We start from the raw sequence: 13,982 nt of genomic DNA on the forward strand, positions 1-13,982 counted from the left end.
ATGTCTCGCGGAGGTATTCTTCCGAAAAGCGAAACTGGGTCCAGTAGAACCATCTGTTCCCATGCTCCTCTGTTTTATCCCTCATTGTGGCAGTCAGGTCTTCCATTTGTTCAATATCATTTACCCTTGCGAACCACTGGGTCACCATTGGAGCAGATTGCTCTTTCCACTGACTTGGGATGCAGGCCCTAGCTGCATTGAGGAGATGTTTAAGTAAGGACTTATGATAACGCTTTCTCGACATAGGAGTTAGATTGAGAAGAACTGCTGCGGGATCATTGGCTAAGGAAATGTCTGTGAACTTGTGGATGAGTCTCAGGACAGGCTGCCAGAATGTTTGTAATTTAGGGCATTCCCAGAAAATGTGGAGAATGGTGCCAGCCTGTTGCCCACAGTGACAGCAGCGGTCAGATTGACCGGGGAATATTTTGGCCAACACCACCGGTGTACGATACCAGCGTGTGATCAGCTTATATGAGATCTCCTGATATTTACTGCAGAGTGACGACTTATGGGCGAAAAAGAGTATTCTGTCCTTCTGTGGTTTGGAGAATGTAGTTTGTAAGTCCCTTTTCCATTTAGCTAGGAAGGATGGATCCGTGGAGGATTGTGCGTCTGTCAGGATTTGGTAGGACCTAGAGAGGAAACCACGAATTGGGCCATCATCCAGGCAAAGTTCCTCGAAGGGGTGGAATTGTCTAGAGAAGAACGAATGGTTAGGTAGTGATCCGAGGAAATGGATTAGCCGTCTAGCTCTCCAGCTATCCAATGCAACAGGTACTTGCTCTAGCAGTATGGTCCCCATGGGTATCAAGCCCGTGGGTCCAAGAATTAGGGCTGCTCTCAGAAGCCCTTTCGGGGCTTGCCTATTAAAGGCCTGGTCAGACAGGCCCGGAGGGAATCTAGGATGTCCAATAATTGGGGTCATAGGAGAAGGGAAGTTAGTCAGGTGGGAAAGGTGAAAAAAACTATCCATCTCGGCGAGCGAGGGGCCAGTTAACGGGTGAGTAGTCACACAGGGCTCCAATGGCCTCCCCGCCCAAGGCAGACCAGCCAGTGGAACCCGCGCCATCTCCTGCTCTAGCTTGACCCATAGCTTCAGTTCCCCATGCCGGTGTCTTATCACATATGGTCCCCCATCAGATAGTGTCCGCTGTGTACTGTGCATGCGCAGTACACAGCAACACAGATTCCGAAAATTGGCGAGCATGAACGGCGCCTGCGCACTGAGTCCAGCTTCTATCCCCACTATCCAAGTGGACATAGAGTAAGAATATAAAAGAGCCGAGCGCAGCGAGGCCAAGCCCGAAGCGTGGAAGCAAAGCTCGCCTGCGAGGGGCCCTCTAATATTCACACCCCTATGTCCGTTTGGATGGTGGGGCTACCACCTCCACTCACCGCGCAGGCGCCGTTCAGCTTTGGAGATTTTCCGAATCTTTGTCTGCTCCGTACTGCGCATGCGCAGTACGGCGCGGACACTATATCATGGCCGGACAATATATGGCAGAACACCAGCACCAGTCAACCGGTGTCATGTGCGTCGCTGTGTAATATAGAGCAGGGTCCGGGAAGCCAATACCTCCCCGCAATTTCGGTCGCAATAGCATTGCCCTACCAATACGCATATGTTTTCCGCGCCAGAGGAACTTGATAAAGATTGAGCGAACCGCTTGAAATAAAGTCTGGGATATTTTGATAGGTAAGGCTTGTAGTAGATACAGAAGTCGTGGCATCGCGTTCATCTTCAACACATTACAGCGTCCGAACCATGACAGAGCTAGTGGGTCCCATCTTTTAAGGTCCGCTGTAAGCCCATAGGCTTCTTTTTATGTTGTTGGCTTTGACCTGTTTTTTTTGCTTGTTTCTCAAGGCGACCATCTTGGCGTTTGTCAACAGGGTTGGGCGTGGCTTGAAGAGAACGCTTATGGCCACATCAACCTGAAAGCACCCAATCTTGTCTGATTTCAGAGGCTAAGCAGCATCAGGCCTAGTTAGTACCTGGATGGGAGACTGCCTGGGAAGACCAGGTGCCATAGAAGGATCTGGTCTGGTTAGTGTCTTGATTGGGAGATCGCCTGGGAATACTGGATGCCGTAGGCTTCTTTTTATGTTGTTGGCTTTGACCTGTTTTTTTTAGCTTGTTTCCCAAGGTGACCATCTTGGCTCTTATCAAGAGGCTTCAGAGTGCCCAAAGAGAGTGCCTACAGCCAAATCACCCTGAAAGAGCCTAAAAGCCTAAAAAGGGGCGCTGCTCACCTCCCGAATGTAGTCTCAAGTACCAGTAAAATACCTCCAGGGCCTCCATGTAACACTAAATGCCTCTTCAGTGTTGTGAAGGGTGGCGGTCAAATCTTCCATCCGGAGAATATGATTGACTTTGGAATACCACAGCTCCTTGGATGGGGGCTGAGGCTGCCTCCACAGTGTGGGAATGCCGGCCCGGGTGGCGTTCAGGAGTTGCATCGTGAGGGTTTTTTTGTATTTTCGAACAGGCTGTTCGGTCAAGTGTAGAAGGCACACTGCTGGGTTGTCTGCGATATCTACATTTCTGAGAGTTTTTATCGTCCCGGTCACCTCCACCCAAAAGTTCCTCAAGGCCGGGCATGCCCAGAAAATGTGTCCCATGGTCCCCGTATCTGAATTGCACCTCCAACAAACATCCGGAATCGATCTATTCATTTTATTCAGAAGGTATGGGACTCTATACCAGCGTGAGACTATCTTGTATCCTGATTCTTGATATTGGTTTGCGATGGAAGCTTTATGTACTATTGTCAAGATCTTCCCTATCTGTTGTGGGGTAAATGTGATGCCAAAGTCCCTCTCCCATTTGTGGATAAATGGTGGGGTCGACTCCTCCTCCTGACTACTTAATTGGTTGTACAGGAGGGAGAGGGTGTGTCGCACAGGTTCCATTTTGTGACAGATGGATTCATAGGGCGTCAGGTCTCTAGGAGTGTAGGGGGCCCTTTGTATGGCCAGAAGAAAGTGACGAAGTTGATAAGCATTAAACAGGTCAAGCGGAGGGTCAGAAAGCTCGGCGACAGTTTGCGTGGTCGGGAGCCCTCCCGAGGGCCACACCTCTCCCAGACCCTGTTTCCCCACCACTGTCAACTGTCGCAGTTTCTTGTTGGTAAATCCCGGTGGGAAGTCTGGATTACCTATGATCAGAGTCATTGGTGACGGCAGGGGAGCAATGTGTGTGCAGCGGAACAACCTCCGCACAACAGCCAACGTAGCTCCCACTACGGGGTGATCTCTGAGGTCTTTTGGTAGGGAGGACAGGAGCCACGGGGAGGTCAATAGGGGAATGGATCCATCCTCAATCTCCATCTCCACCCACTGCTTGTGTGGGCCATTACAATGCCAATCAATGACTCTCGTTAGCAGAGTCGCTCTGTTGTATTGTCTCAGATCTGGGAGACCCAGACCCCCCTTGTCCTTTGGTCTGGCAAGCAATTGCAAACGGGCTCTGGGCGGTTTGCGCGCCCAAATAAAGTCCCGGAGCAGCACCTGCAGTTGTCTGAAAAAAATTGGGGGTAGCCGGATCGGTAATGTCTGGAACAAGTATAAGATCCGCGGGAGGGCCGTCATTTTAAATGCATTACAGCGCCCGAACCAGGTCAGTGTTAAAGCATGCCAGTTTCCCAAATCAGATTTCAGTCTATTCAGGAGAGGGACAAAATTAAGCGGGTACAATTGCGCCAAATCCGCTGCGATGTCAACGCCCAGGTAACGTATAGATTTTTCAGCTCAGTAGAATGGAAAAGCAGAGCGTAGCCTCTTGGCCTCACCATCCGGGACTGATATATTCAATACAGCCGACTTGGCGCAATTGATTTTATAGTTTGATAGGCTGCCGTATCGCCGGAGAGCCGCGAGTATATTGGGAAGCGAAATGTGTGGATTGGAGACGAAAAAAATTAGATCGTCAGCGTACGCCGCAATTTTGTGGTGTGCCGAGGGTTTGGATATGCCAGTAATATTCGGGTCATTCCGAACGTGACACATAAGTGGTTCCAGTGTCAGAATAAAAATTAGGGGAGACAGAGGGCACCCCTGCCTCGTCCCATTAGTGATGGGGAAAGAGTCCGAGCACTCTGAAAGCACCCAATCTCGTCTGATCTTGGAGGCTAAGAAGAGTCAGGCCTGGTTAGTACCTGGATGGGAGACCACCTGGGAATACCAGTTATTGTAGGCTTCTTTTTATGTTGTTGGCGTTGATTCGTTTTGTTTTTTTTCCGCTTGTTTCCCAAGGTGACCATCTTGGCATTTGTCAAGAGGGTTGAGAGTGCCCAAAGAGTTCGCTTACAGCAGCATCACCCTGAAAGAGCCCTATCTCTTCTCATCTCTGAGGCTAAGAAGGGTTGGGCCTAGTTAGTCCCTGGATGGGAGATGGCTTTGGAATACCAGGTGCCGTAGTCTTCTTTTTATGTTGTTGACATTGACCTGTTTTTTTTTCGCTTGTTTCCCAAGGTGACTATCTTGGCATTTGTCAAGAGGGTTGAGAGTGCCCAAAGAGATTGCCTATGGGCACATAAGCCTGAAAGTGCCCGATCTCCTCTGATCTCAGAGGCTAAACAGGGTCGGGCCTTGCTAGTACCTGGATTGGAGACCACCTGGGAATACTAGGTGCTGAAGGCTTCTTTTTATGTTGTTGGCGTTGACTTGTTTTTTTTTTTTTTTTGTTTTCCAAGGTGACCATCTTGGTGTTTGTCAAGAGGGTTGAGAGCGCCTGAAGAGCTCGCCTATGGCCACATAACCCTGAAAGCACCAGATCTCGTCTGATCTCAGAGACTAAACAGGGTCGGGCCTTGTTAATACCTGGATGGGAGACCACCTGGGAATACTAGGTGCTGTAGACTTCTTCTCATGTTGTTGGCGTTGACTTTTTTTTGTTCGTTTCCCAAGGTGACCATATTGGCGTTAGTCAAGGTTGAGAGTGCCTGAAGAAATCTCCTACGGCCACACCACCCTGAAAGAGCCCAATCTCATCTGATCTCAGAGGCTAAGCAGGGTTGGGACCAGTTTAGTACCTGGATGGGAGACCGCCTGGGATTTCCAGATGCCGTAGGCTTCTTTTTATGTTGTTGCCGTTGACCTATTTTTTTCCGCTTGTTTCCAAGGTGACCATCTTGGTGTTTGTCAAGAGAGTTGAGAGTGCCTGAAGATATTGGCTACGGCCACATCACCCTGAATCTGTTCCATCTCGTCTGATCTTGGAGGTTAAGCAGGGTCGGGCCTGGTTAATGCCTGGATGGGAGACTGCCTGGGAATACCAGGTGTCGTAGGCTTCTTCTTTTTTTTCAAATATAATTTTTTCTCCAAATAGGGGAAGACGGTCCCCCGAGTACATAATGCAACAGAGAAATACAGAGCAAAAAGCAGCTGAACAATACTTGATACAGGTATATTCGCAACTGTGAGTCTGCCTTCCATCAATCACAATGATTTGAGGCACGGATAAAGTACTGTACCAAGATCCAGGGTCACACAAACCCCAGGTCCCTCCGGCATATTCCATCCAGAGGGGGGTGTGGGGCCGTCATTCCCAATTTTCCACTCTTTCCAAAAGAGAGAGGGGGTGGAGGGGGTGAGAGATAGGGGAGGAAGGCAGAAAAGAGAAGGGCTGAAAGATCAGAAAAGGAGAAGAGGGGACGAGACACGATGGCAGCCACTGTCCAAGGGGCCAGTCAAGGAAAGCTCAGAGCACTAAGGCGATAGCAGGCGACATCCTTCCAGCGAGAATATAAAGGTATTCCAGATGTCCCAGGTTTGTTTAAAAAATTCTTGTTTACCTTGTGATGTGAGGATCAAGTCCTCCATTTTTTTTAATGTCCCCTATTTTCCTAAGCCAGTGAGAGGGATGCAGGATTTCGCCGCATTTATCACATGCCGTAAAATTGATTTTTTTGTACTTCTTAATGGGAATCTGTGAATGGTGCAAGAGAAAGAATGCAGCCTCTTCCTGGATGGAGAAGTCTGTGAATTTTTGTGTTATGCATCGGATCTCTGTCCAGAAGTCCACCAAGCTGGGGCAGGACCAAAAAATGTGCAGCAACGTGCCCTCTTCTTCTCCACACCTCCAGCATATGTTCGAGGAAGAGGGGAAACATTTCTGCAGCTTTGAATGTGTCAAATACCACCTGGTGAGAAGTTTAAAATTCATCTCCTGTATCTTCGTGCACAGCGACATTTTGAGAGCCAAAGTGATAATGTGTTGTCTCTGTGCTGGGGAAAATGAGCAATTAAGGTCCTTTTCCCAGTTGGACAGACAGGTTAAGTGTGGGTAATCTGTTTGAGAGAGAATGTGGGCCAAAGGGCCTTCGCTCCTGCATAGAGTCTCAAACTCCGTCTGAGGGCGGGCGAACGTTTAAGGATTGGGGGTGGAATGGAGAAAATGATGTTGTTGCACCGCTCTCCAAAAAGGCAGTTGTAAAAGCCCTGTCGGATCTGTTAGGGTTGAGAAAGAAGGCCATTTTCCATCAATGACGAATTTAGACGCATTGTCTAGGTTGCAATTTCTAAGTGGGTCCCCAGTTCAAAGGTTGGATGGCCACGTATAGGGAATAGGGGGGAAGTCAAAGACGTGAGTGTTTTGGGTAGCGATCAGGTGACTGACTTTCAACTAAGCCCCTATAGTGGGATGTGACATAAATTCTGTGGGTAATTACTTATAGCACCACATGGCGCTTCTTTTTTTTTTTTTTTTTAACAGCACAAGTTTATTGAACAACTCAGTTATAACAAGATATTACAGTAGGTACAAACATTAGCCTCTTCATAGGTGACGGACAGTAATACATCTTACATTAAGGAAAATTCCTGACAATGATAGTATAGACTCCAATATAGCTCACTCCACACACATATGCAGATTTTCCACCCACCTATCCCATATTTTGTGGTATTTGGCTGGACACCCACGATTTCTATACACCAGTTTAATCAAGGGTAGCTTACTATTAATGCCCATTACCCATTCCCGCATAGTAGGCATGGTTGGACGCATCCAGTATTTAGCCACAAGCTTTCGTGCGGCAAAACAGCGTAGAGTGCAAAAATTTAGCCAAGTATTGATCAACAGAGGTATCAGGAAATATACTAAGTAGGCAACTCTTAGGGTCAAGTTGAAGGGGTGAACCCATGTGGTCATGTAGAAACCTGACAATCTGCCCCCAATACTCCTGGACCAATGGGCATTGCCAGAGAAGATGATAGAAAGTACCAGTCGTTCAAGAGCAACGGGGACACTTCGGGATATAGTCAGGATGATACTTAGCTATCCGGATAGGGGTGAGATAGGACCTGTGTATCACATAGTACTGCGTTAGTCGGTCAGGTAGGCTAAGCGAAGCCTGTTGAACGTTCTCAAGGGCATCCTCCCATTCCTCCCCATCAAAGGGACCTATGTCCTCTTCCCATCTCAACCTGGCCCGTTCAGTGGTTTGCGCCACCAAGCGGGCCCGGAGTAGGCCGTATAGAGTCGAGATCAATTTAGCCGGTTCGTCTCCCATAATTACATCTGTCAAAGCCAGCGACTGTACATTCGGGAAGTCCTGAGCAAATTGCACACGAAGCGCGTGTCGCAATTGCAAGTAGCGAAAGTGCATATGAGGGGGTATGTTAAATTCCACTTGTAGGGAGGGAAAATCCCTTACGCCCATAGGAGTCACCACCTGATACAGAAAAAGTATCCCTCTAGAAGCCCACAAGTCTACATCTGGTAAGCCAGACAACTCACGAAGCAGGGGGTTGCGCCATGGCGGTGTATGTGAGTGGTAATAGTCAGCTCCCAGTAATCTAAGGGCTAGTTTCCAAATACTCCGGTGGTGTGGCAGGATCCGGGACCGGGCATCCCTAACCCCACCACCCCGAAAAATCATCTGAAGGGGAGTATCAACAAGGGATTCAGCCCTCCCGCCCACCAAGGCCTGATATCTGTGACTATCCGCTCTATGGAGGTGATAAAAATGGGAAATCTGGGCTGCTATGTAGTATGTGTCGAAATCAGGGAGAGCCAGTCCCCCCATAGAGGTCGGGTTGTAAGTGTGTTCCATGCCAACTTATGTCTAGATGGGCCCCAGATAAAGGTGTTTAAGACACCGTCTAATGTTTTAAAGAACGCCACGGGGACCATGACACGGGAATGCCAAAGTACATAAAGGAGTTTCGGCAGGAGGATCATTTTAGTAATATTGATCCGTCCCATAACCCCAATGGGGAGACGGGACCATGCCTTAGTCTTCTCCCGCACATACAGAAGCAGTGGTTCAAGATTAAGATGAATATACTCCCCAGGTTCCCTCGTAACCTGCACTCCCAAATACTGAATGGAGGATACCCTGGAGAGCGGGAGAGAAGCTGCATCCCGGTCTGGGGAGAACAAGTCAATGGGTAGAACCTGCGACTTGGTCCAATTAATACGCAGAACGGAATGACCACCAAACTCCTCTATGACCCCCAGGGCAGCCTCCAATGACCGACCCGAGTCCTCTAAATACAGTAAAGTATCATCCGCATACATACTTACCGATTCCACCAGAGAACCGCGTCGGAGGCCTACTACAGCCTGGTGTGCCCGAAGTGCAGCAGCCAACGGTTCTGCCGCCAAAGCATATAACATAGGAGACAACCCTGACGTGTGCCACGGCCCAGCTGAAAGGGGTCCGACACCCATCCGTTAACCGTTACTCTTTCCAAAAGAGAGAGGGGGTGGAGGGGGTGAGAGATAGGGGAGGAAGGCAGAAAAGAGAAGGGTTGAAAGATCAGAAAAGGAGAAGAGGGGACGAGACACGATGGCAGCCACTGTCCAAGGGGCCAGTCAAGGAAAGCTCAGAGCACTAAGGCGATAGCAGGTGACAACCTTCCAGCGAGAATATAAAGGTATTCCAGATGTCTCAGGTTTGTTTAAAAAATTCTTGTTTACCTCAAGTCCTCCATTTTTTTTAATGTCCTCTATTTTCCTAAGCCAGTGAGTAATGAAAGGGGGGGAACATTTTTTCCAATAGAGAGGGATGCAGGATTTCGCCGCATTTATCACATGCCGTAAAATTGTTTTTTTTGTACTTCTTAATGGGAATCTGTGAATGGTGCAAGAGAAAGAATGCAGCCTCTTCCTGGATGGAGAAGTCTGTGAATTTTTGTGTTATGCATCGGATCTCTGTCCAGAAGTCCACCAAGCTGGGGCAGGACCAAAAAATGTGCAGCAACGTGCCCTCTTCTTCTCCACACCTCCAGCATATGTTCGAGGAAGAGGGGAAACATTTCTGCAGCTTTGATGGTGTCAAATACCACTTGGTGAGAAGTTTAAAATTCGTCTCCTGTATCTTCGTGCACAGCGACATTTTGAGAGCCAAAGTGATAATGCGTTGTCTCTGTGCTGGAGAAAATTAGCAATTAAGGTCCTTTTCCCAGTTGGACAGACAGGTTAAGTGTGGGTAATCTGTTTGAGAGAGAATGTGGGCCAAAGGGCCTTCGCTCCTGCATAGAGTCTCAAACTCCGTCTGAGGGCGGGCGAACGTTTGAGGATTGGGGATGGAATGGAGAATATGATGTCGTTGCGCCGCTCTCCAAAAAGGCAGTTGGAAAAGCCCTGTAGGATCTGTTAGGGTTGAGAAAGAAGGCCATTTTCCATCAATGACGAATTTAGACGCATTGTCTAGGTTGGAATTTCTAAGTGGGTCCCCAGTTCAAAGGGTGGATGGCCACGTATAGGGAATAGGGGGGAAGTCAAAGACGTGAGTGTGTTTTGGGTAGCGATCAGGTGACTGACTTTCAACTAAACCCCTATAGTGGGATGTGACATAAATTCTGTGGGTAAATACTTATGGCACCACATGGCGCTTCTTAGCGGAATTCGGGAGTGAGCTTAGAAAGTTTGTTTCGATTCCAGTCCAATACACGCCCCAGATGGGAGGCCAGGTAGTAGCGTCGCAAGTCAGGGAGAACCAACCCTCCCTGTTGTTTAGACAATGTCAGCTGTGACCGCTTAAGTCTGGGATTTTTGTGGGCCCAGTTAAATTGAGTGAGCAAGGATTGAGCTTGCTTAAAAAACAGGACTGGAATCTGGATCGGGAGAGCTTGGAAAAGATAAGTAAATTTAGGGAGTATGTTCATTTTAATGAGATTGCATCTCCTGAACCAGGAATGGAGGCCAGAATGCCACCCGTGAAGCAAACTGCGGATCTTAGTGACAAGGGGTGGGGGGAAGTTCAACATAAACGTACGCGCGATGTCCGGTGGAATGTAAGTACCTAAGTACTTAAGGGCTGTATGGGTCCATTTAAATCGAAAATTGGACTGCAAGTCTATTAACGTTTGCGGGGGGACTGCAACCCCCATGGCCTTTGATTTTAAGAAGTATCCCGTATATCTGGAATTCCCGAAGGAGATTTGGCAAGGAAACTCTGGGATTCGTCAGCGAGAACAGCATGTCATCCACGTAGGCAGATATCTTGCACTCAATAGTACCCATTTGGAGTCCCGTTATGTCTGAGTTTTGCCGAATTGTGGAGAGAAAGGGTTCCAATGACATTCCTGATGTCAAGGGGAGATGAGAGAACCCCATTCGCTTTGACTTGAGCTGAAGGGCGTGAGTATATCTTACTTATCCATGCCAGCATCCGTTCACTCAGACCTATATGGCGAAGGACCGAGAACATTAATGTCCATTTGACCCGATCAAAAGCCTTCTCAGCATCAGTACTCATGAAAAGACAAGGGGTCCCAGATGACTTTGCTTTATGGATCAGGGCAAGCACCTTAATGGTGTTGTCCCTATCTTCCCTGGTGGGAATAAAACCTAACTGGTCAATATGTATAAGGGACTGCAAGTGATGTGCCAATCACGTGGCGAGGATTTTAGAGAATAGTTTTAGGACCGAATTTAGGAGGGAAATGGGTCTGTAGCTCCCACATAGGCCCTCCTTAGGTATCAACGCGATGTGGGCTCTAAGGGTATCCTCAGGAAAATCCCCATTCGAGCTCAGAGTATTAAATAAATTCACCAAGCGCGGGCCAAGAATAGGGAGGAAGGTCTTAAAGTATTGTGCGGTATATCCGTCAGGGCCCGGAGCCTTACCCACCTTCGGAGGTCCCACCGCCGTCTGGACTTCTTCCAGTGTGATCGGGTCCTCCAAGTACTCCCGTGATTCTGATGAGAGGGTTGGTAGACCAGAACCGGTTACATATCTGTCTATATTGTCCTGTCCAGACCCTGAATCGGGCAGGTTGTAGAGATCAGAGTAACATTTTTCAAAGACTTCGGCTATTTGGGTTGGGGTAGAGGCCCTCTGGCCATTCTCATCTATCAACTGTGGTATGTAAGAGCCAGATTTCAACTCCTTTACCGACCTGGCTAAGATTTTTCCGCATTTGTCCCCTGACTCCTACGTCAGTTTACGACAAAACTGGAGTGCCGCTTTCGCTTTATAATGGAGTAGGTCAGCAATATGGGTACGGAGTGTCCCCAATTCAATCTCTAAGGTCCGTAAGGGGGTATGTTTATGTTTCGCTTCCACAGAGGCAAGTTCACGAAACAGATTAGCAAGCTGTTCCTTCCGTGTTCGTTTGATGCGCGCCCTGTGCCTGATAAGTACCCTGTGGAGTACTGACTTGTGAGCCTCCCAAATTATCCCCGGGTCACAGTCCTGCGTTTAGTTTTCTTGGAAATAAAGGTCCAATTCCCTGGTCACATCTGCTAAAACTTCCGGTATCTGGAGGAGGCTCTCATTAAGGTGCCAGAATAGAGACCTAGGTGAGGGGTTCCTAGAGAGGGTGTAGGCAAGGGCTACAGGAGCGTGGTCGGACCAAGTAATATGGCCAATGGAGGAAGAGCTCACCAAGTGCAGTTGGTCATGTGGAATCAAGAAGAAGTCTATCCTCAAGTATGATTTGTGAGGGGAAGAGCAAAAAGAGCAGTCCCTTTCCCCAGAGTGTTGCAGACGCCAGACATCAACTAATTGGTCATTCAGTAAACACTTAGTAATCCGCTTTCTAGAGGAAATGAGGAGCGAGGAGCAAGAGGCAGAAGTGTCAACCAATGGCGAAAGGGGACATTAAAGTCCCCACCTAATATCAACTGGCCCTCCCGAAAGTCACATAATCTGTGCAGGGTAGTTCTGAGGAACGTGTCTTGGTGATCATTGGGAGCGTACACAGTGGCAAATGTAAAAAGGCGCTCTCCAATGTGGCCCCTAAGAAAAAGATATCGGCCCCCAGGGTCCACCAGAGAATCCTGGGGAACCCAGGGGAGCCTGCTAGAGATCAGAATGGAGACTCCCTTGGTCTTAGAGGAGGGGTTAGTAGAGTGGTAGACCTTAGGGAAGGATCTCGACCATAGAAAGGGGAGGCTAGTATTTTTAAAATGTGTTTCTTGTATAAAGGCCACATCAGTACAGGAAGTCTTCAGTTCTCACAGGAGGATCCACTGTTTTTCAGGGGAGTTCAGTCCCTTAACGTTTAGAGAGGTGACCTTGACTGAGTCTGCCATCGCTCCTCGGGGAGGGGGAGGGGGAGGGGGACGTCAGAGAAAAGCAAAGAAAGTTGAACCAAGGTAGGTTTTGGGTAGGTAATGCATGGCGGGAACTAATGGGGAGAAAGGAAGGGCAAATGGAAGGAAAGGTAAAGGGAAAAAGAGGCCGGGCACCTCAACCCCAGGGGGAGAGGGAAATTAAGGGTTGTCCGCACTCAACAGTACAGGAAGGGTATACTAAAACAGCACAATTATGCTATAGCGCTTACCAGATGTACACTGGGTTTAAAGCGCTGTCCTACTTGGGTTGGTGGGTAGACAGGTCGGAGAGGGAGCCCCCGAATCCTAGTCCCCCCAGTCTCGGCAGTGGTAAATGTCACGTCTGATACCGGTATGCAAATAAAAGACAATCAGTAACATCATATAACCAAAAAACAATAGTATAACCAAAACAGAGGTAGAGCATATAACTGTCAGCACTGAGGGGTCGCCTCGGCTTGCACTAAACGTAGGCATGCACGAGGGAGCCCGTCACAACAGAAAAGGCATCACAGAATGGGATCCACCACCCCCCGTCCCATACCCCTAAAGTACATGCAGTCCCCGAACAAATGCATTTCTCCCTTTGGCAGATTGTCCTCTCCTTACCCCCTCTCCCCCGTCCACGCCCCGGGGGGAAAAGGGGCAGGGAAGGGGGGAAAGGGGGAGTGGAAGGGGGCAAAGGGGGAGGGAAAGGAGGGGAGGGAAAGGAGGGGAGGGAAAGGAGGGAAGGGAAGGGTGGGAAGGGTGGGAAGGGGGGGGGAGGGAGGGGGGAAACAGGGGAGAGGGGACAAAAATGCGGAAATGTCAAGTCCTTTAGCGCACTCCCACCAGCAAACACCCGGACCCCATAAATTTCAACTCCTCCCCTCCATGGTCACCACATCAAGATGAAAGAGGAGCAGCCCTGGTCGGTGCATAGAAAATCCAGCAGGCAAGGGGCTGGGGCCATCCAACGGGAGACTTCACCCGAGCAGCAGTCCTGGGGCCCGCCAATTAGTGTCTCTCCTGCATCGCCATCGGGGGCTGTGTAGAGCATCCAGAGGGAGGCTGGGACTGCCCAAACAGTAAGGGGTAAATCCTCCAGGGGGGTCAAGAGTCACGATGAAGGGAAGCAGTGTCTCGTACCAATAGGCTCAATAAATAAGTCATCCAGGGTCCCCGAAAGCTGCAGAAGGCAATGTCGGCAAGAGTAGGTGGGAGCCAGAGGGGGGGACGAGGGGCGCAACCAGGGGGAGGGGACACATATGCAGGAATGTCAGGCCCTTCCAGTACAGCACACTAGGTATCACTCAGACCCCCCAAAGTGCAACTCCTCCATCTAAGGTCAAGACTCCAGAAGGGAAGATGAGCCGCCCTGGACTGTACATGAAAGAACTTGCTGGCATGGGGTTGGGGCCATCATCCCTTCCTCCAATGGGAGATGCCACCGGCATGACAGCCCCGTGTCCTGTCAAGTGATGCCCCT

The 13,982-nt window shown here is 49.2% G+C and overlaps 3 pseudogenes; all 3 read left to right on the forward strand.

The window, feature by feature from the left end:
* The first annotated feature begins 4,746 nt into the window (after positions 1 to 4,746).
* On the forward strand, positions 4,747 to 4,865 carry LOC143931418 (5S ribosomal RNA; annotated as a pseudogene).
* A 92-nt stretch (positions 4,866 to 4,957) lies between these two features.
* Positions 4,958 to 5,077, forward strand: LOC143931544 (5S ribosomal RNA; annotated as a pseudogene).
* A 98-nt stretch (positions 5,078 to 5,175) lies between these two features.
* LOC143932102 (5S ribosomal RNA) lies at positions 5,176 to 5,294 on the forward strand (annotated as a pseudogene).
* The last annotated feature ends 8,688 nt before the right edge of the window (positions 5,295 to 13,982 follow it).

Source organism: Lithobates pipiens, unplaced genomic scaffold (genome assembly GCF_037356315.1).
Source record: "Lithobates pipiens isolate NorthernLeopardFrog02 unplaced genomic scaffold, aLitPip1_a1.2 Scaffold_25, whole genome shotgun sequence".
Taxonomy (NCBI): Eukaryota; Metazoa; Chordata; class Amphibia; order Anura; family Ranidae; genus Lithobates; species Lithobates pipiens.